This window comes from Crocodylus siamensis, chromosome 9 (assembly GCF_052110815.1).
Source record: "Crocodylus siamensis isolate JL-2025a chromosome 9, ASM5211081v1, whole genome shotgun sequence".
NCBI classification, from domain to species: domain Eukaryota; kingdom Metazoa; phylum Chordata; order Crocodylia; family Crocodylidae; genus Crocodylus; species Crocodylus siamensis.
This window is the reverse complement of record NC_143403.1, coordinates 24,650,641-24,677,500: the sequence shown is the minus strand read 5'-3', so window position 1 is coordinate 24,677,500 and position 26,860 is coordinate 24,650,641. Positions and strand designations below refer to the sequence as shown.

General features: G+C 39.2%; 1 protein-coding gene across 7 annotated transcripts in view; it reads left to right on the top strand.

Moving 5' to 3' along the window:
• The window catches only part of ZNF423 (zinc finger protein 423), a 316,969-nt gene that overhangs the window by 143,582 nt on the left and 146,527 nt on the right, over positions 1-26,860 (top strand). Inside the window, exon 1 of one of the 7 annotated variants that reach the window (XM_090063770.1) lies at positions 4,621-4,639. The exons of the other annotated variants lie outside the window; for them this stretch is intronic. The gene's annotated coding sequence lies outside the window, so the exon portion shown is untranslated. Of the gene's footprint in view, positions 1-4,620; positions 4,640-26,860 lie in introns of those variants that run through there. 7 annotated transcript variants of the gene reach the window in all.

Genomic DNA, 26,860 nt, shown 5'->3' with positions numbered 1-26,860 from the left:
AAAGGTTAACACACTTTTATGATGAAGTGTGTTTTTTCTTTTAGAACCTGGGTATGTATTGTAAATAAGTGTGTAAAGGTTAACTTATTCCATGGTACCACGATGCTAAAGGAACTGTTTGGATTTTACTTGTATCATGAGAATTTTGTTTGTATTCACTTATCTTCTAAAATTGTAATTCATCATCCTGTACTCTTTCATATGGTGGAGGGCAGCTAATAAATAGAATTATTAAAACTTAGTTGCTAGGCTTCTAAGGACCCCTGGAGATGCAACATAATGTTGGTTATGATATATAAACAACTATGTGCATTATAAGAGTTAAAATGCCAAAAACTCAATCATCTTGATATTCTTGAAACAAGCTGAGAGTACCTTGCCTAGGTTAAATTCTAAATGATGTATTAACAATCATTTGTTTGTGCTTTATAGTATTAATCTTAAATGCTCTTGAACTATTTTCCTGTTGGTTTACCATATTAGAAAGGGCCAATCTGATTTTTTTAAGCAATTAGTAATAAGATATTTAACTCTTGCCAGGGTGGAGTATGGTAGAAATCTTGTGTAGGAGCAGGGGAAGGAAAAGGAGAAAAGCCTTAATCATAAGTTATACCAGACAGGCCTTGCACTTGGTCTCTGGTAGTGCATTAGAATGTTTTCAGATTCATATCTGTGTGGTAGAAATTTGGAGGAGATGAGCTGATGTGTTAACTTGAGTCCAGTTTAAAATTTGGGGGCTGGACTCAATCCTCCAGGGTCCCTTCCAGCCCGAATCCCTATGAAATCTGCCCCTGGTTCTTGTTCTGAAAACTCTTATGTCAAATGTCATACGTGTACAGAATGAGTGCACATGTGTCGATGTCTGTTTGTAAAGTGCGTATAGATGTGTGAACCTGGCCCTAAATTCTTTAACCGTAACAGGACTAGTGAACAGTGCAGTCATTTTTATATTCTGGGAAAGTTATTAAAGGTTTAATTTTATTTTTTTTAAGTACCAAACCATTTGTAAATGTGCTGGAGTGGATGGTTGAAAGATTGCAGGTTAAAGCTACATATTCAGAAAATAAGTTTCTTTCAAGCCCTGAATTCTGTTTATAAAAATAGATGGTGAACATACGGCACAACATAAAAACCCATGTGGTACTGGAAAAAAGTAGAAACCACTTTAGCCTAAAACAGATGTGTGAAAGAAAACTCCTAAATGTATTTTTTATTTTTTATTTGTGTGCGTGCATGTGCATGTGTGTGATATTTTTGGTTCCTGCTAGGCTTCTTTGCAGCAAAGCCCCTTCTAGAATTTACTTTCCTTTATTAGAGTTGCAGCTCAGCTTTGTGTGGGCCTCTGGGGGTTTTGGCCAGCCGTTGGCAATTTCTCTCAGACACCCAATTACCCCTGACGTCAATGCCGTCTCTCCCATCTCCCTTGGGTGCCCACATTTTTTCCTTTGTAACACTAATAGCTGACTAGCTAAGTGCCTGTTATTTCCTTGGCAGAAGATTTGATTGTGTTTTGGGCCGGATACTAAATCCAAAAACTATGTAAAAATGTCAATAGGTGAGTGCACATTGATTTCGGTTAGTCACAGTGATATTTGAGCCCCTTTGGGGGCTCTATCTGGGGAAGTATTTTACAAGAAAGATAATATAACAGAAAATTACTGGAGCTGCACAGGCCTCTGGTGGATTTCTTAGGGGCCTGCTAAGTTTCTGTAGAATCAACAAATGCTTTATTAATCTAAATTTGTGGTTTTGTTCTTTATTCTCTTCAGAAGGTTTGAGTTTTAATGATGAAGCTCCGATGGAGCGGAGTTGGAATGTGCAGGCCTGCACTTTGGCTCACTAGTGGGAGAACCCTTACTGAGTAATGAACTCCCAGTGGATTGTGGGAGTAATGCAGCACTGTTTCTATGCCTGGTTCCCAGGGACTGCTGAACAGCCGTTTGGCCCGTTTCTTGCCAGGCAGAGGTCTGTGTGAGCAGATAAAGTAGAGGGACTGAGGGACTCTCTGACAGCTGTGCTGGGCCAGAGCTGACTGGGAGCGGCTGATAAGGGCCCAGCAAGGAGAAAGAACCAGCAGCTTTGCACCGCCAGAAATCTGACAGGATATCACAACTGGCAAAGAAAGTTAAACACAACTGGTTTGGGGGGATGGTAAAGAGAGCTGTTATGAAAGATAATGGTAATTGATTGAATCAAAGTAGCAGAGCAGGCTTGTTTTCCTTGCAATTAATTTTTTTTTTCTAATTTTCAAACTGAAGTATCTGAAGAGCTCAGGTTGCACTCTATACATGCTGCACTAAAAGATAATAAGCACATGCCCTCTTCAGCTTTTTGGGGGAAATTCAGGCCAAGAAAAGATACAATTAAACAAAATAAAGCCCCTTAAAGTTAAGAATGTAGGACTCCGAGCTCATCAGATCTCCCTTTTAAAGACTAAAAAAAAAAAAAAAAAAAAATCAATGTTTTTCTCAGATTGTTGGGCTGTATATTTGCTGGTTGCAGTGGACAATAAGTCAATTTTGTCCACAGAGCAAGCTTGTAGTGACACTGGAGAAGGGAAATATAATAGGACTTTGGTGTATACAGTACATAGATTTGTGTGTTTCTTTCGCTTTTTTCTTTTTTTCTCTCTCTTTCCTATTCCCTTACACAACTTTATACCTCATAGCTCAAGGTATATGTGGAGGGGAAAATAGGTTGGTGTCTTCAGAATTTTATGCCATTTACTTTCTAGGTAATTTTATTTTAGCATGGTTTTATTTTTCTCACTAGTAGCCCACCATAGACAACAGCTAGCCTTTTTAGTTTTTAAGGGGATTCCCCTATATAATGTTCAGGAGTAATAGTAATTTGTGTACTTTAAGTAAATAAAATCTTTTATACACTTTAGTCTTTGGAAATTGGAATCTGTGAGCAGTAAAATCTCATGTCAGCACAGCATGTGGAATGCAGGATACCTAATAACTAGTAAACCATTTTAAAAAGTCTTCTGCTTGATCAGACATTGTGTTTAACATATAGTGTTGTATCCTGCCTAGTAGGTAATTAGTATTTAGAAGGAAAAAACCTCCCCTGTGGACCATGATGCCACAGACCTAAACTGGCATTTTTTTAACATGCTTTTTTGTGTTGGATTTGTTTTCCTATTAGATACTACTTTTTGGGGGCCCTCTGCAACTAGACCTGTTGCTATATGGATTTAGATAGATATCTGTATTGTGCCTGGGCAGAAGAATATTCTTTCCTTTTGTCCATACTGGAAATGTGCTGTTTGAGCAAGAGAACATGTTGGATTACAGTCTTTGAAGATCCAAGCTCAGATATAACAAAGCGTACAGGTGTAACAAGTTTAGTGTTCTCTGCCTAGTTCCAAAAATATATTTTGCATAAGAAACCCACTGAACTGAACAGGCTTTGATGAGAGACGGTAAGGGGCTTTTCTTCCCTCAGTTTACCTGGGTCTAATCAGTCCAGTCAAGCTGTCAGTTTCAGAAGCATTGATAAAGATGGATAAAGAATTGAGTGTAAATGAAGAGCACTAAAGTAATGACTTGGATGTGCAAAAAGCAAGAGAAGTGCTTAGGGATAAAATGAGTCTGCATGTTTGTGCGTGCGCGCGCACACATGCACACCAGTGTGTGCACGTGAATACTTCCACAAGCCAGCTGTCTTTCCTGGCCTTGCCAGTACTTGGAATTAATGCTTCCTGAGAACTGGACAGCAGAGGCAGATACCATCCAGTTGTTCCTGCTGATCGTCCTCACAACTGTCAGCTCCCAGTCCTGGCAAAAAGCATCCAGCTCCTACACCCTGGGTCTGCAAGCATGAGATGAGAGTGTACAGATGAAATGCAGAGGACAAGGTAAAAGTAAAATATGCTGTTCTCTCCTGAATTAAAATGAAAAATCAGAATCATGTCACCTTAGTCCAGACCCCTTAGTGAGATGTGTCTTGTTTATGTATGTTTTAACTTGGACCCATATAACAGCTCTGACTGTGACTAGGGTGTGGAGGTTTTGGTAGGTTAAAATCAGAATGATATAGATTACTGACTTTCTGCCTGCCCAAATTTTTTCTATAGAGGTTGTTTGTGTACAAACTGAAGTGTTTAGCCTAGAATGCCATCAATAGGAACAATTTTCTGTTTTGGGCTCAATCCTAGGAAGTGCTGAGTACCATCAGTTCTAGGTTGCTAAATGGATTGCAGGATCAGGTCTTTTGTAAACAGGAAAAATATGGGACAGATTTTAATCAGACAGTGGAAATCATTTTGTGCACCAGACAACCCATTTCCAATGAGTGTGTACTTGACACATCTGTGACTGCACCCATACATTTATTCACCCATATCACATGTTTGTGCATTAGGGTATAATGATTAGCTGTGACTCCTTGGCCCGCAAGCAGTAACTGCAAACAACTTGTCTTAGGGAAAAGAGCTATTTTGAATTCACACAAAATGAAGGGAATCTGGTTTTCTTACTGAAGCTCGTGTTCTCGTTAGGCCTCCGGGGTAAACTAGGAGGTGCATATACTTTATGAAAGAGAGACTTGGGAGGGAAGCTGCAGCTGGTAGAAGAGGGTGTGGGAGGAACTGGGCTGAAGCTATTCTTCTTGGGTGCTAAGAGAGTTGGAAAAGGTGAGGAGAAGTGGAACAGAGACACAGTATTGAGGGTGGGGAAGAAATGGGTGGGAGGGCGGTGACATCTGGGAGATTATACTGGGGAAAAGAATGCACAGAAAATCCTGCACGTCAGTGTTCAGATCAATGCACAAGCATGATGTCACTGTGCTGGGGCACAGAAGCCAGGAGGTAAGCAAAAAATAACAATGTAGCCTAAAGATTACAGGAGAGGGGAGAAAACAAGCCTGATTTACATCTTCATTGTTTCAAACTTGTGAGGTGTAATTAACAGAGGTAAGTAAATCACAAAGCAGAGGAGGGTTTTCAAACTTTTTTTAAGCTGGTATTTTGTACGAAGGAAGGCATTTACTTCTGTAATCAGACTGGGAATATCCAGTAAACACATTTGTGAGGCTATTTTGATAAATAATGAACAGAGCTAGTGAATTGTGTTGATTTTCTTTTTCCTGTTTTGTATTTTATTGTTATGCTTGTATTGTGGAGTGTCACAAGCTACTCCATATTTCAGTTGCAGCACAGTTTCTAATATAAACATGGTTTTAAAGCCCCTTCCTTTCTATCTGCTGCTTGCAGGTCTTGTATTGTAGTTGCCTGAAATTTGTGGTGTTCTGGTGAGTTTGGAAATGCTCATAACATTTCTTGGGATGGGGTGCGGGGGAGGTAAGGGGTGGAGGAAGGAGTGGGAAAGGAGAAAGAACTTATTTGATTGGACTAGTCCCAGTGGAAAGTTCAAAGGGAAGGGAGGTTGGCAGAGCTGGCCAATCTACAGCACATATGCCACAAATGGCATAGGGAACCTCTGTATGTGGCATGTGACAGATCAGGGAAGGGGCAGAAAGCAGAACAGATTGGGCAGGGTATGCAGAATGGAGAGCAGAAAGAACAGTGAGTCAGGCAGAGGGAGGGGGTTGGAGTGGCACTCCAAGATAAGGCTTTTGAGGTGCTGCAGAACGCACATGCTGCCTGTGAAAAGGTTCTCTGCCATGCATGTTTGCAGCATGGAAATCCTAGTATCTAAAAAAATGCTTTAAAAAAACAACAAAAAAACAGGGCGGCACATGTGGTTGCAGCATGCACCACTCAAAACTGGAGCTTCGTTGGCCAGAGCCAGGCTCTGCATGCATGGATCGCCACCCTACAGCCCTGGGAGGCCCTTAGGATCCCAGGTAAGGCTGCTGATGCTGGCCTCAGCCTCCCCTACTGCACCCAGGGCAATCGCCATGTGCCAGAGAGCACATACGGGGGTGTTCCCTGGGGACAAGTAGCATTGGCACAACTATGTGCTGCTGCTGTTGGTGCCTGGGGAAACACACGCATGTGCTTGTGGGGACACGCCCCTTGGTTCCATTCCTGGCTGTCACTTTTCTGTTATGTCACACGTTCTTTCTGCACCCCTGTTTCTTTAACTCTAAAATGGGTACTTGCTTTTTCATGAATGAGAAGTGAAGAGTGCAGAGCCAAATACTATCAATAAACCATATTTTTAACAATTTTTAATATTCCATATAGGAATATCAGTATGGGCATTTAGCTCATTTGATTTCCGAAGTAAGCATTAGATGACATCAGGAAACCTATGATTTCAAGGGAATGTGTTTAAAATGCTTGCTGGTGAGGCTTTTCAGTGGACAAAGGAAGATTTTCAATGGGGGAAACAAAGCAGACAGGATGTTTGAAATTAAGACTCTTTAAAAATGTTTGTCATCATCTCAAGAAATAATTTGAGGACTTTGGTCAACGAATAGCTAGCAGGACATAATTAAGGTAAAGTTTATTAGATTTACTTCTTGGGTGGAGAGGAATGCTTCCCAGAACTGCTGTTCTGTGCACCCCAGCCATTTGTGCCAGAGAGGAAAGATGAGCACTGTGATGGGAGGGTGTGGAAAATGGGAACAGGGCAAAGTAGTAAAGTGGCAGGCAAGAAAGGACAGCAACATTCATATATGATATAGCTATGCTCATACATTTTGGTTTTATGACTATGAATGTGCAAAGAGCAAGAATTCCACAAGGTCTTTCTGCTTTAATGGCATGAAAATATGGAGAAGGATGATGATAGTTTGGGTGTCACCTCACTTGTGTTTACTCCCATAGTGCTAGGCTAATGCTGCCAATTTAATGAAAAAGAATCTTCTTGCCTGCAAAGTGTTATCATACATCTTAATGCCCTGCCTTTCCAATATATATTTAAAACATCTGCAGATTTAATGTCATCTCAACAGTGATTATTGACTAGGTTTTCTTCATGCTTAGAACAGTCTCTCAGTTATTAATGTGCCAAGCATTCAACCTCTTCTGTCATAGTGGTTCTAAAACCCTGCCATGTCCTTGAGCCCAGATTCAGAGATAACAAACAAACTGGAAGGCCAGGAGAATGAAAGAGTTTAGGAGAGGGTTGACTGAAATATTTTGACTATGTAAAGGAGGGAGGGAATGTAAATAAGTGTTGGAAGGAGGATTGAAGGAACTATGAGTAACTTGGACCTCCTGTCAGAAATGTAGGCAAGTGCTAGACTCAATTTGCAAAGCAATTCAATTCTAGGAAAACTAATTTTCTGGATGAAGTAATGACCAGTGCAGCAGTTAGAATTGACATAGAGATAAGGCAAAGAAGGAGTTCCTTGAAAGCGATGGAGGCTCTAATACTGGCTTGCATTTTGGGAGGTCGGGGATAGAATGCTGCCCTGAGGATCACAAAGGCCAGCTGTGGTAAAGTTCCTTACTCCTTCGCTTTCCTCTCTATGTTATCTTCTTGAAGACTCCTCTATCCTCGAGCTATGCTTCAAGCAAAGAGAGGAAACATAGGGGTAGAGATGGCAAAGGAACCAGGAAGCAGAACATCCCAGAACTGTTCCTGCTCTGGATAAGAAGGGGAGGCAGAGACCACATAAAAGCCCTCTTAGTCTAAGATGGAGAGGAAAGGAACCTCTCTTCAAAGCTTGCTTGAGAGGAGTAGGAAGAAAGACATGGTAAAAGGAGGAAGAGATCCTCCTTTAGGATTTTCCTTTTTTGTGGAAGAGGAAGGAAGAACGAATATCTCTCTCCCTCTTTTCTTCAATTTGCTCCTGGTGGGAAGGGGTTGAGGAGTCAGTATGGAGAATAGGGTGGTGAAATGTGAGGGAATGTGCAGAGAAAGGGGAGAGGGAAGGGACATGTACAATGTAAAAGAATAAAAAGATAGGGAAAATGAGTTAGCACAACGAGAGATTACTGAGCAATGAAACCAATGAGGGAAAGTGCTTTGAATGTACAATCAAAAAGATTCACTGGGATATCTGTAATATGAGAAGGGGGGAGGAAATGAAGCAAAGGAAAGGATAAAGAAATGAGGCAAGACCAGAAGCATGAGAGAACTAAGTTAAATGTTGTTGTGTTTTTTAATATTTAAAAACAAAGGACATTTTTTCGAATGGTATTAGTATAAAATCACATTCCCTTGTACGTCTAATGTAATATACACCCTGTAGGTGTTTGAGTTCCATTTGGTTTAAAGCCATCTCTGTCAGGTGTGTGACCTGGAGGTAGGAGTTCAGGGCAGAGAGCTGGCTCAGAAATGGCTCTTGTGGCAGGAAAGTACCAGTGGGAATCATCCAGATAACTACAGCTACCTTGAGCATCAGAGACAACTGCAGCCCTAGTGTCATAATATGCTAAGAATCAACTGTTTTTATTCCACTTTCAGGCAGGTCTTTATTTATGATGTTCCCAGATAGGTAGGCATTTTATAGAGCACCATCACAAAGAAGTTGCCTTCTTCCTTATCTCCAATACCTGCTGTGACTTTGGCTAAAATAATCATAATTTTGAAGGGATTGTACAGGAACCCTTCTCACAGAATCCAGGAAGTTTATACCTTCCAGGTAAAAGCTTATTTTGGTTGATGTAAGAACCAGTAGCACCAGAACAATAAAGATACGGGTTTTATTTCTGATCTAGTTCTATGAGCTCCGGGCACCCCCACCAGTCTCCATTCTTGGAAGGTAGAACATAGATTATGCAGGTGAATCGATTCCACAATTAAACCCAGAATTCCATGATTCTAACCCTTCAGTCTAACTGATGCACAGTAACAATAATCTACTAAGTGTAGCTTATGTGTTTTTTTATTACTGACTGTAGATGGATTGTTCATCTTAAAATGGGGTATTTTGCCAGTAAGGTCAATAGCAAATATTGCTGGTTCTCTTTCATGGGAGAGAGAATTCAGTTAGCCCAAACAGATGTCTTTCTCTTGATCTGAAATCACAAACTATGTTAGGCCTTCCCTCCCTTTCCACTGATACCCAAGGGTTTTCAGAAAGTGAGACAGGAAAAGGCACACATGGTCCTAGTGACTGCAGCTTGAGCTCATTAGTTTTGGTTTTCAGACATCCTGGCATTGTCTCAACACCCTCCTTTCTCATTTATGGTCTTCCCAGACTATTGCTCTGAGGGAAGAGACATGCTTTTAATTCATATTCAGCCTTTTTTTTTTTACTTATGCATGGCATCAGGCTTTCTTGAAACATAAACAAAGCTATGTATTGCTTGTGAGCTGACTGTCTACAACCTGCTCATCAGCCCTCTCTGTCTATTATTAGAGACACAAGGGAAGGAAGAAGAAGTAACTCAGCTACTGCAAGTGTCTCTTTTAAGAAGTTTGGGGATCAACGCTTCATTGGTAATCTGACAGTGCCCTTAAACTTCTTGGATCAAGTGCATCATAAGTACTGCAAGAACTTATTAAAATCTTGAAAGTTATTGCTGTGTAAGACCTCTGAATAAAGATGGAGGTAGCTCTCTGAATGAAGAATAAAGGCCTCTGCCCTGTTTTCTATTCTATCTCTTACTTTGCTCTGCTGCTATGAATTCACTCTTGTTAACTCAGGTTTCATGTTGGTGTCTTTTGAAAGACCATTCTGCATCTATCTCTGCATTCCATGTGACAGTTAAAGGAAAAGCTTAATAGAGAACAATTGCTGAAGAGTCTGTGTCACTTACTGTATATCCCCCAGTGCATTTTTTTCTTCAGTGCTGGGGTTTCAAGAAGCTTTGAGTTAACTGGTTGAACCTCCTTTTGAACTCATCATGGATTATTCTTTGTATTTCCTTTTCTTTAAAGTCTATTTCTTCCTTATGGCAGTCCCCCCTGCCAAATGAGTGAGGACACTCCAGTCTTTCATGATGTTTGCCCCACTTATTTTCTTCTACAAGGGCTGAAGAGGTTGTATGGCTGCATCTCAAATTTCTTCCTAAGTTGGTCTCTGATTTCTTTTCAACCAGCTCATTTAATTGCCCGTGTTTATTTCCCTAGCCCTCGTGACTTCCGGAGTGCAGCTATTCTTCAGAAGCTGGATGTTAAGCATCCTTTTCATGTTTTACCTGGAGAATTTTCTTAAATCATCTTGTCTCTTTGTAACATTTGGGGCTAAGCCCAAAAGGGAAGCTATCTCAATCAAAAGACTCTCTAAATGGATAATATGACACACTGAGACCTGTTACAAGGAGGCAAATGTCCCAGTCCCATAGCTCCCAAGGCTTATTCCACCAGAGCTACGGTGGCTTTGAAGGCTTGCTTGGGCAAGGTTCCCATTTCAGATGTTTGTAAGACAGCTACCTGGAACTCAGTATACACATACCAAACATATTGCTTAGATGTAGAGGCTAGGCTTAATGCCCACTTTAGAAAAGCAGCTTTGTAGTCTATATTTACTTAATTTAGTCCTTAGCTCTCCTCCTGAGAATGACTTCTCACTGCTTATTACGGTCCAAGAGCAAGAAACTGTGGAGGCAACTTTTATGAAGAAGAAATGAGGTAACTTGGCACTAATTGGTGTTCTGAGATTAAATTGCCTCTTAAAACATCCTGTCATTCCCTCTTGTCTAAGGAAGTTCCATGTTCTGGACGGGATTGAGGGCAAAGTTTTCTAGGTGTTGTCTTCGTGACAAAAGGTGCTGGCTTATACACTGACCAAATTTTGCTTGCTGCATTTGATACAGATCTCTGGTGTTAGTGTATTTTCCTTTAAGGGATTTCTATCAGTACCTATTTCTAGTACCTATATTAGAAAATAGCATATCATAGTGATATCCCAGGATTGTTCTTATTTTAAAGGGTTTTTTGTTTTTGTTTTTTTAAGTCCAAAGCATTTTTTCTCCAAAAAGTTAGATCTATTTCTTATACAGATCTTAAAAAAATCTTAATTGTCCCATTTCTTCTTTTGTAGTTGATCCCTCTTAAACATGAAGTAATAAATAAATTCAAACCAGTGGTAATTAGACAGGAATACACTGCGTGAGATCCAAACAGTAGGAATTAGATACCATTATCTGTTCATCCAACCAGTGGTTGGATATCAAGTTTTATAAATTCAGTACTGGGGCTAAATAAAAAGAGATCCTTTAACTAATCCAACACTCGCTTAATAACTTATTTCTAAAAGACTGAGCTGAGCATTTTACTTGATTGCAGTGATGGGCAATACAGCTAGTTTGTTTGGGTTTTTTTCTTCTTACTTTTTAAATCCTTATCCAGCATGTATGAAATAAGTTATTTCCTGTGCATTTTTAAAGTCCATATTGAAATATTACCCATAACTGTCTACTGTGTATAAAAAGGGGGGGTATATGTTTGAAGTTTAATCATGCTTCTACTTAAGCTCAGTCCCAGAGCAATCCTTTTTTCTGCTGCTGAGCTCAAACAGCTAGTAGCCAGGTTTGATCTGCTGCCCCATGGAGCAGTGCCCTATGTGAATTTGAAGTTTTTTCAACCCGGGAGGCCTGCAAATAAAGAGTAGCCTCAGGTAGCCAGATCTCTCCTTCCCAAAGCAGCTCCTGGGGCGCTGCCTGGAGCAGTCCTCCTGAAATTGTTTCAGGCAATTGCTATGGACGACTATTTCCACCACTGCCCCTCTTACCCCCCTTCTCCTCCTTCTGGCATAAGGGAGGAGCTTTGGAGTCTAGGAGCCCTATTTGACTTTAATAAAATGAAAAAATAAAAGCAGAGCAGTTTGTAGGGAACTGGCACAGACTGTGGAAACAGGAGCCACAGCAAGACAAAACCCAGTGGCCTTCAAAACTTTTTTCCCCTTCTTTTTCACCACATGACTTGGAGGATGTGGACAGTAATTAAAGGACCCCCTAGTTCCTCATTTTCTGTGCCTGCTCCTTTGATCTGGTTTGTGTTGGGTAGCTATTTTCATTGTTCCTGCCTTTTCTTTTATTCTCACCCAGCCCCTTTGATGTGAGCAATGATGATCTTTAATTCCAAAATAGGAGATGGGCAGGATAGCATTATTGGCCCTACATAATGCATCTTTCACATCTTATTTTTAAACTTGAGTATAATAGGTATAGGCTGAGACATGGTGAGCATTAACCCTTTCAACACAAGCGAATTGTAGAAGAGGTTACCAGCCTGACTACTAGTTTTGGTTAAGTCAGTCGTGTTAATCTTCTGTACATGCCTACAGACACATTTCTGAAAAGATTATTATTATTACTTTTGTTCAAATATGATGTATCTCTAAATATAATCTGGAGGGAGTTTGTCCTAATTGTTCCCATGTGGAAAAAATGTGCTGAGAAAGAACAGTAAAGCTAATGCAGTTATTCTGACTGGCTTCACTTGGCAGCACCGTGGGAGTGAAGCATACTGTTTATTAGTGTATGTTAATAAACTATAAGGGACAAGCTGCGGGTGGTGGTTTATAAACTGTTAGCTCAGGTAGGATAGATAACAACATGGAGGTTATTAGTAACATTAGCAGTAGAGAAGGAATGGAGATTCTTATTGTTGCCTTGAAATCACAAAAGTACAGTATTTTTCTGAATGCTGAAACCTTTTCAGATGGCTTTGTAACAAACTGAATGGTCTTGATCCTCCAGGCACGGGGGTGGGGAGGTGTGATACAGATTGCACCCCCGCACTGTGCCATCGGGGCTGCTACTCCCCTGAGGGAGGGCAGGTGGTGTTTGCACAGCCACCTTCCCTCAGGGGTTTTGCCTTGGGAGGGCAGCTTTACACTATGGCTGGGACTCCATGGAGCACCATCAGTGGTGGCTGCCCTGGGGATGTGCTGAATTAGTGCATTTCCCATCTGCCTTGGCTGCACCTCCTCCCTGTGGGCCCTTAGCAACAATGGCTCTACTTTTATAGGCTATGGCTACGCATGTGCTGAAGTGACAGGTGATGGTGACGTTCAAAATGTTCAGGTCTGAGCACAATATGTTATGGAAATACATATTCCATAACGTATTGTGCTCAGACTTGTAATTATTCAAAAACATACACCAGAGTTTAAGTGTGGGTGCCTAGCTATGAGCAGCCACATCCATGCCAAGGCATACACATGGCCTGAAATTGTGGTGAGCTGAGATTCTGCAGCTTTTGTTAACTTCAGCAGGAGCTGTGGGTACTTTGGCTTTTCATAAAATCTGGCCCCTTCTATTTGGTGACTAAATGGGCATCAATGTTTTTAGCCACTCATTCGGCCTTCCACCTGTATGCATGCATAAGATCAGATGGTTGCAAAGCTTGATGTGTTCCATTAGATTTTGTTTTTAACCTCTGTCTTTGTATCTTTTCATTATACATCCATATCTGTAGATCTGCCTGTCAACCAGCATCCGTCTGTCTGTCTGCATGTGTATACAGTCTTTGCAGGAAGGCTTTCATTAAACATTATTATCCTTGTTTCACAAAGTACTTAAGTACATGCCTAGTTTTAGGGGTGTGATAATCCTGGTTTTATAAAGGACTGGTATGCACGTGGTTAAGAACCTTGTTGAATCAGGGTCTACAGCAGGTATAGTTCCTACTAGACATGCATTTGCTGTTTCTCCCAGTATGACCTTCTATTCCCTATGCTCCTAAGTTTCCTCCTTGATAATCTTTGGGACTAAAATTTTCCATGGTTGGTTCTTGTCTGAAGTTGATACTCATTTTGAAAATTAGATTAACATTCCCTCCTTTTATTTTTGAGTTGTGGATGAGTAGAAAAAATATATTTCAAGTTGTAAAAAAATACATTTTTCTTTTTAAACAGAGCAAAACAAAGGGTTGACATTTGGCCTGAGCAAAGTCCACAGTGAGGACTAGGTTCTTTTGTTGGGAGGGAGGAAAAATATTTTTTAAAACTCCCAAAAACCCAAACCTGCTTTAGGGGCTTGAGCATGCTCAGATAGCATCCGCTTAAATTTTAGCAGTCTAATGAAGCCTGGCTTTTTTGTGGTTTCACTGCACATACTCCCTGCCTGACTTGATTGGCAGCTGGGTAGCAGACCTCTGCAGCTGTGACAATTTGCCTGAGGGAGACTGTAAGTGTCTCATTGAAACCTGCATTGCAAAATCCTCCAAAATGCCTCCCATAATATTAGGCACAGGAGAAAAACACAGGTGTGAAAAACTTTCACAGATCCCATGAGTTCAGTGTCTCTTGGCAGCTTTGGTAGATTCTGCATTATTATATAAATTCTAAACTTACATTTACAGAAAACTACATTTCTCTCTGCTATCACAATAAAAACTAGTGAAAATGGTCTGCAGATACATCCTGCCTTGTTTACACAAACATAATTACAAATAGTTATTTACCTCTAGTCCCTTTCTACCTTTGAAGCCAGCATGGTGACTCTAGTGTAGACAAGGCACAGGTGTTTCATCTAACTGGTGAAGTGGTATGTCTAGAGAACTATCTGGGTATCAGTTTTCCTTGTGTGATAGCCTAGTAGCATGTAAGATAAGAATTCACTGCTCGTTAATCATTTCCACTTCTTTTGAAGCATAAAATTTTTAAATCTAAAAACGGGATCACTTAAATGCTGGCATTATTAAATACAGTGCTATTGGAGTGACTGCTTCACTGGCATTGGGCTTTTAACATAACTCTATAATTAGTGAAGGTTTTAGGCATTTTTGTAGCTCTAAATATAAATAAATAAATGTAACCTTTTATTTCTTTGTATTTCCCTTTGTTTATTAAGATCACATTTAAGTTTATCCAAAGACAATATGCTGAAGTGTGATGCTAAAATAGCAAAGTATAGTTATTCTTTCTGGACTTAATAGCATTTTATAGTCTTTTGTTTTTTTCCTGGTTAAGAAATTAGTTTAATGTATTACTGTTTTAAATCTGTTTTAAAATGTTTACCAGAAACTGTTGGATGCATAGCATGGTCAAGTAAACATTATTGCTTTAAGTTTATAAACTTTTATATGGCCTGACTTCTTAATGTTTTAGCTTTGTAACCTTAATATTGTATTAACATGGTTTCTTACGTTTAATATACATAACATTTTGATAATATTTTTGCAGGGGATTTGTCTTCTTCTGTTCATTATGAATGATTAGTTTTTGTCTATGTACGATAAGTCAATATGTTGTTTTTATAGCACAATGCCAATAATTAAAGCTTAGATTGTTATTTTTTCAATTATTTATCAAAGTTTCCAACTTCCTCACAGTTTTCTGCAAGCTGTCCTACTGAGTAGCTGTGTTGATTTGCAGTAATTTCATGTCCTGTGAACTATAGGACAGAGTTGTGTATTGTATGTGTGCGAAGCTGGCATAAGAATCTTTGAGTGTTGGGTCCCTTACAGGTTGAATTTAGAATTGCCTCACTTATGAACTATGGTTTATGTCTTAATAACTTTACTCACCTACTTATGTAGTCTTTGTTCAACTGCTAGTAATACAACTCTTTTACAAAGTGGTCAGTACAATAGAACACATAATTTGTTAGGATAAGATAATTGTAACTTGTGAAAATGACAGTTTACAAACCTGCTAAGGTCATACCGTCGCAGAAAACAGCTCTGCCAGGTAAGGTGTTACAGCCCTTTGCTGCAGCTTATTTCAAAGGGTGCCATCTCTCAAGTCAGCTGCATAGGACCACTGATGGGTATGCTCCAGCTGAATGAAGAAGTGGTGCCCTTTAAAGGCTAGATGTACACCTTGCTGGGGTCATTTGACCCCAGTACTCTTTCCTGCTATGGCAGGGGGTCAGACTAGATGACCTACTCTGGTCCCTTCTGACCCTAGAAACTATGAAACTATAAACTATGAAAGTAAAAGTCACAGTAATCAGCTGTAAGGCTCCTGGACTCACAACCTGTTGTGAATTAAGAAGGTTAATCAGAATACAAATGATCAGGTTTCTATAGTATTATTCCAATTTTATAGATGGGAAAATTGAGACAAAGAGAGATTAAGTGATCTCCAGTTTAAGAAGTACTTGGTACTTGTGTGCTATACACTGGACTACATTCTCTCTTCATCTAATGATAGTGAACAGCCTTTTGTTGAAATGGTTTTCTATTTAATCAGTGGGAAAAAATAGTGAAGAAAAATTTAACATCTTCATTATCAAGACTTCTGAGGCACTGAATGGTTTCTGGATTTCCCATGTTCATTCTAATGGGAAGGTTATCTAGCCTGGCCAATAAATAAATAAGATATATTTTAAAATGATGGTAGGTTTGAAAGAGGCCCCTGGAGCATCTGTTTTCTACTGTATTTTTCCCCCATTCTTTTTTTACCATTTCTATTTAAAACATTCTGCGACAGAATTTGGCAGCAACAAATCTAATATGAAGCAAAGTAACTGATCTTAATGGTCATGTTGCCTAGAAGACAAAGCCCATTAAGCCTGGCCAGGTTCTGCATATGCCTCTGAGTAGAGTTAAGGAAAAGGAGCTCTGTATTATTCTTGGAAAAGAACCTTTTCAGTTTTCCCTAATCTGGCACCTGGAGGTCCAGCTGTGCTAGCTGGAGGCTGTGTGTAGTCTCCTGCATGGGAAACATGATGGACAGATAGCTGTACACATTGAAATGCTTTATCTACCTACAGGCCATATATATAATCATGCATGTGAATAATGGCAATGCAAAATTGTGCAGGGAATTGTATTTTAAACCACCACCCTCCAATTGTGCTACAGTTTGGACCAATTTTTTTTTGTGATTTTTCATAGACAACTGCTGATGTGCGGATTTTCCAGGTTTGTTGGTTAGTGTGACAACAGTATGGAGCTATCACAACTCCCATCATTCCTTCTTGTTTCCAGACATTGGCTATAAATTGTTTTCTCTGGGTTGAAGCTCTGCATGCAGCCGGGAAGTCATTCTTTTAGTCATTGGACTTGGTTCTCTGCTAATTTACACCAGTTTTACTCTACTGGAACAGTATAATTTGTAATTTACACTTGTATAAGTGAGAGGAGCATCAGGTTCATTACTTCTAACAACCCAGCTCTTTTGATTTATTTTTGCACTCCCACCACATAACTGCTGAGGTTCATTTGCTTTTAAACACTTGATTTCCTGTAACATAAAAATGACTTCATATCTAAAAATGAAAACGGAGTGGAGTTTTCTGCTGCACAAAGGAGTAAGTCTTTTTTACTTTGTTATCCTCTTCTAAAGGATTTAAAATTGCTGACCTGGCATATGAAAACTGAATACAGTTATTGTTGTTGGTGTTCTTTTATTGCATTTGCCTTGTTTTGCAATAATGCCCAGGCCTTTCAAAAAGCTTGTCCATGTGTCCAAGAAATCTGAGTAAGACTTAGGTTTCATATGCACCAAAGTAGCTTAATTAAACTACTGATATATTTCAAATTTGTGGGGTCAGTAGCATAACAAGTGATGCTGGTTAATGTAAATGCGGTCTTAAAAACTAAATCTAGTTCAGACGATCCGTGTGTGTTTTTTTCCACTGAAATTAATTGCATGGGTATAGGAAGCACTTAACCCAAAATATTTCCTTGGTGTTTAAATGTTATGTGGCTTTGTTGGACAACCTTCTGGCCAGAGCATCTCAAAAATGCATATTTCAGATTTGTGTATTTTTTTTTTCCTTAAAAACCAGGGGTTCTTTCCTTGGCTTTTTTCCCCCCTCACAATTATTCTTTCTCCATAGTATTCTTTAGTCAGTTAAATAACATCTGTAAGAAAAATAAATACCCCCTCCCAAATGTTTTGCTACAGAATATTTTTTCAATGCTTTGTCTATTCCAGGTTAAAGTACTGAGTTAATGAAGCTCCCAGCACTTAATTTAAAGACAATTTCAGTCTAGTGTTAGGGAATATTTTCCCAATACTCATTTACAAAAATTCTTTGCTAATCTCATCCCATTATTCCTACTTCTGCATCTTTTCAGGGGGAGAAATTGTTTACAATGGTTCAAACCTTTGGAAGGGTTACTATACCTCCCTTAGCTACTGTTTAACTAAGAAACATATAATTAGCACTTTTAACTATTCCTCATAAATCAATCCATCCAGCCCATTAATCGCTTTTGTTGCTCTCTTCTGAATTCTCTCCAATTTGTCATCATTGTTCATCTCCAGACACTTCAGTAACAGTATTCTACGTAAAGTTTCAGCAGTTTTGTATGGTTAGTGGGAGCTATGTGGAAAGCATTTATTGACTTCCTCCTCCCCATCTCCCTTTTTTCCTGCTTAGAATGGTTCTCCCACCCAATCAGCTTCCTCACTTCAAAACATTTCAGAGGATTATTTACATCTTTCCAGGATCCTTATTATTCTCTGTTTTTGAGTCAGTTGATTAAACGTGACCCATTTCTTCCACCCACACACAAATCCTCTATTTCTTTTGGGTAAATTCTACCTTCATTAGGTAGGAGAAAAGATGCAGTGTCAGAAGGGTAAGGATCCTGAAATGTAGGTGACTGCATGGAAGTCCTAAAGAGTGAATTAGGGCAGGAGCAGCACTGGCTAAAAGAAATCACAGGGTCACTCATCTGCACTGCCATTTTATTAATTAGCTGTGCTAAAGTAATCTTCGTATTGTTCAGGATGGATCAAAATATCCATTGGAAAATTAATATAAATACATGAATTGTGTCAGTGAATTTGCCTAGAAAACAGCATTGCATCTCCATTAAATCATGAGAAGTAGTTTAGCCACTAAAAAAAGTTTGTTTTTAGGCTGATGCTCCAGTATAATTGGTTTTCCAAAGAAAGGAACATGTTTTAATTATTAATTAGAAATCAGAGGAGTAAAAGAGTGGAAATCTGCTTCAGCTGGAGGTTTTGCTCAATGCTGGAATTCTCCTTAATAAGCTGAAACATTCCAGGCCTGCCTCAGTTAGCAGTTGGGTGCAGTGGCTTTACTCGGGGGGTAGACATCTTAATGCTCATGTAATTATCATGTAATTATTTTGTAATGTGGGATCAAAATTTTGCATATATGGCATTCTTTCACAAAACTTGAAAAATAAAAAGTTTTATTCATTAATGCAGTGATTCAGGCATCCTGGTTTCCCTCCCCCCCACCCCTCTTCTCTTTACCGCATGCAAATATTTTAAAACAGTTTTATAGGTGGTGGCTTCAAGGTAAATAGAATTATTGAATCCAGTTTGTTGAATATTTATCAGACTTCTTGTTGGTAAAACTACCTTTCAACACAAGTGTCAAGTGGGTTGCAATTATCATCAAAGCTGATGGGTACAGATAACTGATGATCTTCTCTCCTACAGCTGTGTATATACATATTGTAAAGAAAGTAAGTCATTTTTTTCTGTGGCTGCTCTCCATATTTGCCATTAAACTTCTGGAATTAAAGTTGTGAAATCTGATTTTTGGCACAGATTTTTCAGTAGATTCTGGAATAACATAAGAACATGACACTGTAAATAGAATTTTATATAGAAACTCTGCACTTATCTTTATCTTAAATTTTTTTGTTTAATACTTTTGAAATTTGCTTAAGAGGATGTAGGTTATTATAAGGACAGGCAATTTGGCTCTGTTTAACCACATAAACTACTACCTAGCCAGTGCATTGTTTCATATTTCAGGAAATGATTGAATCCTAGCTTTATCACTGATTCAGCTGTAGAAACTTAGTTCTGGATCTTGATACAGCAAGTATTTGTTGAGGCCTTTGCATTTTAAGGAGAACGGTTCATAAACTGTCTACTTTATAGGAAAAGGGGAAAGTCAAAAAAAGTATTAAGGTGTCATAGGGCTCTCTTAGCTCCTTGTCCGAGTGGGGCACAGCGCTGAGGAAATGTGTAACTGCCACTTGATGTTGCAGCTTCTTAGAAGAAGCTGAAGAAAAATATATAGGCAAAATGGGGGTAGGTGCTGGTAACATACAGTGGATGACTTTCTTCAGTGGTTACAGCTGTATGAATTCTTCTGTTCTTCAGAGATGCAACATGACAACAAACAAAATGTCTGGCTTACAAGCAGAACAGTTAAGAAAATATGAACCACCCTGCTATTTCATGCATCTCTAGAAATGGCTATGTCTGAAAGTATTTGGCTTGGATTAACAAGTAAAGATAACTGTCCTAATTGTGGATGATTTGAACACCTGCTTTTCCTTCTTACTAAACTAAATATATCTGATGTTTAGGCTGTGATTCAAGAAGTCTGTCTGAAATATTTTTTTCTTTATCACAGAGGAAAATTTGACTATATATTTTGCTTTCCTGCCCCACTATAGTTCAGTTGCACAATATCTTATCATGACAGATGCATACCAATAACAAGCTGGAAATTTTCCTTGGCAGATATGGGAGGACAAGGATTGCCTGACTATTAATACCTGAAACGTTAAAGGGAAAGTTTCTGGCTAGCAGAAGTGACACCTCTATGCTACAGATACTCACAGAGGCGGCATGAGTCCCGACTTGATATTTGGAGGTACATGAACTAGAGTAGTCCCTTTATGCCCTTTGGAAGGATACAGTAAGTGCTTGCTCCAAGGACAGCCCTGTTATTCACTGTAAATGGAAGGTAAACTAGAGCCCACCTGACACTGACAGGGTTTCTCCAATTTTCTGAACTGCTGATCTTTTTACAGATCGTGATATCTTTCGTGACCTGCTGTTCATAGATCTCAAACTCCTAACTGTGAGCAGGCAAAATTTGGTAGCCATAAGCATATCAAGAACAACTAGTTGCAAAATTTTAAAAACGAAACATAAATGGTAAGGGAGATTAAAACTCTTAAATACATTCGCTATTCAATGGGGTGAGCTATTTAGCTGATGAAAGTTATTTTATATGAGGTGATTACAACACTTCATTTTGATGACCCCTCAAACTGAACTGCACTGACTCCTTTTTGAAAGGCCAAGCAGGAGGTGGGGCATAGAGGTTTGAGCATTAGTTGGCAAAAGAATGTCATCAGATGCTTATGGGATAGTATGTGATGAAGTAGGTTGTTGCCTACGAAAGCTCTAGTATTAGATGAAATAAGTTGTGCCTACGACAGTCTCCAAGGTGCCATCCTGCCCTACCTTCTGCCTGATTTTGAACTAACACGACTCTTGCTATTTGGAAGATCAGTTTCCAAATTTTCTAATGAATGTTTTACATTGAAACAGTTATATTTCTACCCTGAGGATGAGTTCTGCTTGTTTGTTAGCTGGGAGGGCTCAGTGTGCCATCCAAATGAAGTAATGTTCATTCAAGAAAGTCTCTATGGCTCCCCTTAATCTGAAGAGTTGCTTTGTCTCTTCACTTTCATTCATATGAAAAAAGAATTATTAAAGAAGAGCTTCCACCTTGTCACACAACCATATGAAAAATCATGGGATGGCATTTAATTAACTTAAACAGCTTCATGAGAATTCTGCAACCGTTTTCAGACTCTTTTTTAGCTGAAAACACTTAGCAGAGTACTAAAAGTGAAGCCATAAGGCATTGTGTGTGAAGATTTGAATCCATGTGACCAGGCTACTGTTCTTACCCATCATTTTCCTTGGCACCATCTGTGCAGATTGCAATATATTGCTCCCAGTAAATGTAGAAGTCTTTGACTGCTTCTTGAAATGTCTTGAATGTGCATTTTCCTGTTGTGCATCCTGGCACAGCTTTACAAAAGAGCAAATCTTCTTCAACAGACCCATCAGAAACATATCTCAAAATGCTGGAAGCTGTGCTGAACCACAGACATCAGTTGTCTCATCTAGCTGTACTGCTTAAGTAATCCCTTTTGCCAAGTTTTGAAAGCAGCTTCTCTGTGACATCGTCAGCCATGTCACTAGCCTGGTGTGCAACAGCGTAATTTAACGAAGGCATTGTTTTCAGTTTGGTAGCTGCTTTGTGCGCTGCCACTTTAGAAAGCACATCTATTGTGTAGGGGAGGATGTGATTATTGGTGGTGGTATGTGCACACTGTTGTATTTGAAGAGGTACAAGATAAGATGCCTGAAGGGTGTTCGTGTTGACATTGCCATTTTGAGTAATCAGGTTTTATTGATTTTCCCAAGGAATCTAGTTTTTTAACAGAAAAAAAAAGAGGTTTATCTTTCATTGATGGATTTTTGATTTCTAAATGTTGCAGCAACTTAGAAGGCTTCTTATGTTTGTCCTCCAGCACTTCGGCGCACACTGGAGACTGCTGTTTCCAATCAGTCTATGTAACACCACGCATCATGTATTTGCTGTTGTAGTTTGTTTTCATTTTTCTTTCTGAGCCATCATTGGGACAACTTGGCATGGCCCCTTTCACAAAAGAGTCCATCTTTCCAAATCACTCTTTAGCCAGAAGTGAACTCCAGCAAAGACAGAATGACATATGTAACATTGTAGTAACTGTGAGGTCTTAGTGATTGCAACCAGCATATCCAGTTTTCTAGCTCAGTGGTATGCCTTGCCATTTTCTGTGTAAACTACTTACACTTTGTGCTGCCCATAACAATGTTTTTAATGTCTGTGTACTGTTTAGTATACATTACATCTATGTGCTAAGGTAAATGTATAAATAGACACAAACACACAGTTGTAGGTTTAGGACTGTATTTTTAGTGGAGGTCCTTGCAGTCTGCACTATTGCATGCCAACCCAGACTTGCCTAATCCAAAGTTTTCCAACAGACATCTCCCACTTTTCTTGCCTGGTGTCAGGGTGAGTAGTTAGGTGGCTCTCAACTGAGGGTTGACTGAAGTTTTGCTTGTGAAGATCCCTGTGTTTCCTTTTGGCTTCTGAATAGAAGTCTAGTTTTTAAAACAGTGCTGTAATAAACAGGTTATTGTATTTACCTGAATCCAGTATAACTTTGAATTTAAGATGACCCCTTGCCTCAGTAACTGAGATTCTAGACATGGAAAATTATACATACCTGATCTCCTGCCCCTTTCTCCCTGCAGCCATCCCTCCCAGTGCCTTCCCCCTTTTGGTGCCTGTGTGGGGAGCCGAGCTCGGCAGGGGAAAGTGGCAGCGCACAGGTTCCTTCCTCCCCCTGCCTCCCCTTCTGCCCAGGAGCAGTCTGAAAAGAGGAATCTGCCATTGAGTAGAAATGTAATTGAATGTCCCTGTTTGCATTAGGTTGAAGAAAAACAGAGTTTCACCTGGTAGACGTTAGCAGTTAACTGGCTTTAAAGATGGTCTCTGCTGTGACCCAGTAAGAGTTAATGTCAGGCTATATATTCTGAGGTGCTAATTTTCTTAGAGATGAAGAGTAATAGATGTCAGTTTATGGAACATGACTGGTTTGGGCTCTCTCATAGCTTGTGGGTTTATGCCCCATTTGGCATAGAAACAGGCTCCTGGAGGTTGTCTGAAGTGCGCTTGGTCACTCAACAGCACTAAAAATAATCCCTGCTTCATACATTTCCCTAAATAATTCTGAGATGTTGCAGAACTTAATAGCAACATGTTTATGAATTTCACTGCATTTTTTAAATTTAAAAAATGTATTTTCTTTAGGGAGGGTTGTTGTATTTATAAAATGTCCCTTTGTAAGAATATGGGGTTTATGAAGAGTTTCTTGGTTGGGTGACCTTTTTACTTTGAGAGCCGCAGTTCACATTTGGATATTGGCAAAATGAGTTTGATAGTCCTTGCTTTACTAAGCACTAGTACCCAGATGACAGTAATTCACCCTCTAATACCCCCACAAAACCTATTTCTGCAGAACCTGACATGATTTGCAGCCTCTGTAAAGGGGGAACATAGGACTTAAACAGTTCCTAGAATTAATTTTTTGACCTCCATTTCTGTTATTGGTTGAAGTATTAGGCTCTTCAGACAACTAAGCTGCTCTTGTTATAACCTGGCATTTAGCACCTTATAACAGAGATGCACTATCAATTCTGTAGGTTTTCTAAAGTAATATACACCCTTTCTCTTCCCTTTCACAAAACAAAAGGAAAAAAGTTGCAAGGGAAATTGCTGCCCAGCATTAGAGAGGTTTCAGCTGCCAGTAAAATGATCTTAATAGCAATAATAGCTCAATTTAAGCTGACACAATTGCAAACCTGTTATTAATATTGGCTTAACATCGTTCATTTTAACTGTAACATATAGTTATTAGAATGTCAAAAAGCATCCTGTATCAGAGTACTTGTTTGAGATTTGTGGTCAACAGCAAATATTGGGATCAAATGCCTCATTTTATCTATTCGTTTCCAAGTATTGGAGAAAGACAGAAATGCTGGCCATTGGTAGCTTTGGGACTTTTTTGAGATCTTCTTTAGAGAAATGTGTGAATGGAAAATTTAGTTTCCATGAATTCAAATAACATCTGCATTAATACGGTATATTGTAAGGATCATTAATGCTCAGAGTATATTATCAGGTGTTCTCTAATGCACTTTTGATGAGCTTTAATGATGCTTGCTGTAGTGTTTTTCATCTTTTTTTCTCCCTCCCTCTTCTGCTTGATTATAAAAATGACTTAACTCAGGTGGTAGATTCCATACAGAAAAGGCCTTAGGGAAATATTATTCTCTAGTACCAGCAAACACCTCTGATAGTCATTGAGCTCACTCTGGTACTTCCCCCCAGGAGAAAATAGTCTTGGTTCAACCCTTGGGTGTCTGGACATGACCAGCATTCATAGATCAGTAGTCTGAGTTGTGTGATGAGAAAAGTGAAATGGTAAATAGGGTTGGTATGGGAAGGAAAGAAGCCAACAGTTTATGGTAACTACTAGAATTACCTAGATCCTTCAGAAAATCCACTTTTGTAGAAGACAGTTCTGCAAATATTTGGACAATTGGAAAGTCAAGAGAACAATGGGGTTCAAAGAGATGAGACTGAGTACACACAAGGATTGTGTTATTTCTGTCTATATTTCTATGTCCTGAGCTTAGTTTCAAACTACGCTATTTAGAAAATGCCTTTGTTTTTGGATAAACTGACATTGTATCCAGTATTCCTCTGGTGTAGCTTTTTCTACATCACTATCACTCAGGAGAGTTAGACCATTAAGGATTGATTAAAATAGCTAATTGTAATTTGTTCAAAGGGTATGGTTTCATGATCCTTTTCATGCCATGCAAAGAAGCAAACACATACAGAAGCAGGCTCTAAGCAAAATGGCATATGTAAATGGTAGCTCTGGTAAGTAGAGGTGCTCTAACAAAAGGTGTACAACCAAATACCATCTTATGCTGTGATTCAAGGAACAGTGGAGGGAAAAGACAACAAATATGTTTGACTGTGTAAGTTCTCCATAATACTGAGTTCATAGAGTACCATATATTACTCACTGCATGCTACTAAGATTTACTGACAGAAGCAAGTTTTTGCTTCACAAGAGAGTAAATCATGTCAGTTGTTAAAAGTTGTTTTCTTCTATATTTATCAAGTTTTACAAATGCATAGGAAGCATTTTTAAAAACCCCAAACAACTCCTCCTCCCCCAAAACCTCCACTTAATCCTCCATAGGAAGAATTCAAAAGTAAAGTACCCCTGAAGAAAATTATGCTGTTAGGTTGCTTTTGGCTACACTTAATCAAAAGCTGTACTTTGCAAATATAATCTGTAATAGTGAACTGTATAGAAAGGAAAAGGAGTCATGTAGTTGTACATAATGTTTTCCATTTTCTGTGCAAAAGCTTGTTTAAATCATTTTGTGCCCTCCTCTTTTTTAATGTCATTCCATAGGCAGCTGTTAAATGTGCACCTCTATTGCTTCTAAATTGCAAGTATGGCATAGTGAGATTTTTAAAGCTGAAGTGTATTGCTAGCAGGGTGGCTTAAGTGTAGTTTCCCTTGGAGTGGGCCATTTTATTAGATTCACTAGATTCCCTTTAGATTGTTTCCATCTTTTAAAGCACTTTCAAAATATTTTATGCCCCCACATCTGTCCCAATTGGACTGTTCCATGAAGGATGTTCAGCATGAGAACAGACTGCAAGTTACCTCAACAGAAAACACCACAATGTTCTGGATTACCTCATCTGAAAACAAGAATCTAACTAGCACCCACTTTTAAATTGTGTTTTATTATTCCTTGGGGAAACAGGTTTTTGTGGCTTTTGCTTTTGGGATCGCTGCTTTCCTCCCTAGTGAAATAAATTTGATGTCAGATTAGTTTCTATAAAAGCCATCTCCTGAAACAACCATTCTTAGTGTGTCAGCATCTGGCATTTTTTTTTGTTTGAAACTGAAGTAATACTAAGCATTTGAGCTAGTGAGAAGGAGCTCATCCCATCATTTTCCCTATAGAGGGAGTGGTGCCTGAGTCTCAGAGCTGATGTTACAGGTGGGGCAGCACGAATAGATTTCACTATGGTTGTTCCTGATGTGACAGGCCTGTGGATGAATGTAGAGATTGCATTTTGATTATTGTTAGTCCATTAAACTTTCCCAACTGATGTGTTCAACCAAGAGAATCAAGTGAGATGGCTGAAAAGGTAAAAGAAAGGGAAAAGAGGGAGAAGGAAAAAAAAGGGTGGGGAGGGCAGGTGGAGAGAGAAGAGAGAGAACCAAAAATGAATAAAACAGAGCTGCTCAATCCAATGGCCAAGTATTACCTTATATAATCCCACTTTGGATATAAACAAAATGTTTCCTTAGAGCAGAATCACATCCAAAAGTTGGAAAAATTGTTTTCCAGAGCTGAAACAGAAATGTTCTGTCCTGCCTCTGAAGCAGCAGAAAACTTCTTACTAACTTCTCATTCTCCTACACCCCCCCCCCCTTAGGACCCTGTATTTTGTGATTAAAGCAGTCAGTTTGATGGCTTTAATGAAGTGTTTTAGATTTATTTATTTATTTATTTTTCTTTTCGGGGGAGACTGCTCATTGCTTTTGGGAACATACTCAGAATTTCCACTTTGTCCCCCAGATGGAAATGTACCACATTAAAAACAATACAATCTTTCATGCTGCACCTTTAACCAGACTGGACTGTTCTTCCAGGGTTAGATCCCTTGGCATTTCCAGCGAGCCTTTGCAGGCTGCTGGACAGTTCCTTCCTGTGCCTCTGCAGATTTTCTGTCTTTTTCTTTCCTTTCTCAGCT